This window comes from Myxine glutinosa, chromosome 3 (assembly GCF_964187855.1).
Source record: "Myxine glutinosa chromosome 3, kmMyxGlut1.1, whole genome shotgun sequence".
Lineage (NCBI taxonomy): Eukaryota > Metazoa > Chordata > Myxini > Myxiniformes > Myxinidae > Myxine > Myxine glutinosa.
In genome coordinates, this window is record NC_136263.1 from 108,070,367 (window position 1) to 108,072,756 (window position 2,390).

The 2,390-nt window shown below is 39.1% G+C and overlaps 1 long non-coding RNA gene across 1 annotated transcript; it reads right to left on the reverse strand.

Annotated features, from left to right (window-relative positions):
* Positions 1-1,472: 1,472 nt before the first annotated feature.
* Positions 1,473-2,129, reverse strand: LOC144891152 (uncharacterized). The gene is made up of 3 exons (XR_013622741.1): positions 2,111-2,129; positions 1,824-1,916; positions 1,473-1,509 (listed from the first exon to the last, which is right to left on the reverse strand). It is a non-coding gene; the product is annotated as an uncharacterized LOC144891152 (long non-coding RNA).
* Positions 2,130-2,390: the final 261 nt, after the last annotated feature.

The following is a 2,390-nucleotide window of genomic DNA, read 5'->3' on the forward strand; positions in this document are numbered from 1 at the left end:
ATTGGTCGCATGATTCGGCAGCCATATTGGCTTGAAAATGCAAACTTTCTCCAAAACGGCTCACTAGATCGATGTGAAACGCCACACATATGATCTAACAGCCTTGGGAAATATATGTTGAAAACGATCAAGTCATAGGTCACATTGTTTGTCAGCCATATTGGATTTAAAAAAACGAACCTTATCCGATGAACACAAAAATCACACACATGAACTCCTTCCCAATCCTCGGCGGCGGACATTTTTTTAAATCTCAAAGGCCATGTGGTTGGGCAGCCATATTGGATCAAAGTAAAATAAATAAAGAACTTTCCATGAAACGGCTTATGCTGTTGAAGTCAAACTTTACAAAATTTTAATGTGATAGATCACATGGTCTGGCAGCCAGAATATTATATATATGTGAAGAAGAAGAAACCTTTATGATGAAGAAAAATAATTATTTTTACACTCCAGTACGGCTTAAAAGAACGATGTGAAACTTCACACACATTATTAACGAGTATTTTGGAATACAGTTTGGTAATTTAAACATCGGCGTTTGCATTTCTGGCAGCCATTATTTAAAATTATTTTGAATCTGAGTATTGTTTGACTTCCTTTAAATTTCATTTTAAAAATCAAATTCTGAATCGAGTTTTTTTTTAAAGAGGATTTCATTGGTCACGTGTCTGATCAAAGTGGGACGTCTTTGCACCCGACCATCACTGCCAACAGTTACAAAGTGGCAGTTCTAGTTATTATAATTAATAACACCTGTCAAAGTGATTTTAACCCAAACTAACCAATACTCGTAATCGTCATTTCAACCCAAACTAACCCATACTCGTCAAAGTGATTTCAACACAAACTGTCCATTTCCGTTCACGCGACTTCAACCCAAACGAAGCAACACTGGTAACACCGGGAAAACATTAATTGTTTTACATTCGCTCAAGCTCTTTTTGAGCGGTGATACTTTTCCGAATTTGCCTTTTGATGTCCATTAGCCATCTTCATCACATCACCTGTATCTTTTACATTGTCCTCTGCACTCACAACCTCTGCTGTTTTACTTCTGTTTCGTTATAAGAGGTTGAGAATGCAGGTTTGACCCTAAATGGGACAAGTGATGATGAGGGACCACCCAGGTGACGAGTCTGGTCTTGGATCTAATGATCATCACCAAGATCTCCATAAATTTCGGGCAGACCAGATCGCTAAATTTAACCTATGGAGGAACATTTTAATTTTAATTTACTTCATAAATGAACAACTCATCCACTGAAATAAGTAAACCTGTTCTAGACATCACACAATCTCGCAAAACCCACACGTGTAATTTCGGCCCATGAGTTGCTTGATGATTCTACTGCAGGAAACTAACCGTGCGTTCAACCCTCTTGAGCTAGGACGCCATGTTTGAGTGTGTTAAGTCAGGACCCCTCTGGGATTAAAGCGTGTGTTTGAGTGATGTGTTTGCGATCATACCTTCAGAAAGGAGGTCGGAAGGATGTTAACTTCGGACTTCTGAGAGACATGAAAAGGGACATGAAAAAATGTGTGATGGACAGAAGAAAACAATAATTGAGAATTAATGAGACATATTTCAACAAAGTGGCCACAGATGATCAGTTATCTCTCAACAGTCAGGGATATATTCTGCATGGTGTGTGTGGTTACAGATGTGGTTTTGCGAGTGGCTATGTCACTGCGTATGTGGTTGTCCTGGCCTGTTATGAAGTGTGTACATGTTCAGTTGGCTCTGCATGTATGTCATGGTGGTATTTATATCCTCTGGGATTAAAGTGTGTGTGTTTCTCGAATGATGTGTGTGACCATACCTTCAGAAAGGAGGTCGGACCGATGTTATGAATTCCATTGTACAAATACCTGAAAACCCCTATAATCTTCTGAGGAACAGATGGAACAGTTTCCTGTGTGATGGACACAAGAGGAGAAGAATTGAGAATTAATCAAAGATTTCACTGAAATCGTGATCAGTATTGAGGGTGAGGGGGCACTCAGAGGAGCATTTTGTCGATATTCGTTTGGTATGAGATTAGTGGTGTTCTGGGTAGGATTGGACGAGTGATATGCTTATTGGAATCATCCACACGTGAGCACTGACAGGATGTATCAACAACACCAGGAAAGGTAAATTCATAATCCCTTCTGTGATGCATTTGTCAGGTTGAGAATGCAGGTCCGACCCAAAAGGGTACAAGTGCTGATAAGTCTGGTTCAGGGAGTGGGGTTTTGGATCGAAAAATCATCACCAAAATCTCCATTAGTGAAAATTAAGTTCCTGGCAGATCGGATCACTAAATGTAACCTTTATTTGAACATTTTATTGTAAATTTACTTCATAAATGAACAACTCATCCTCTGAGATATATAAATATGTTCTT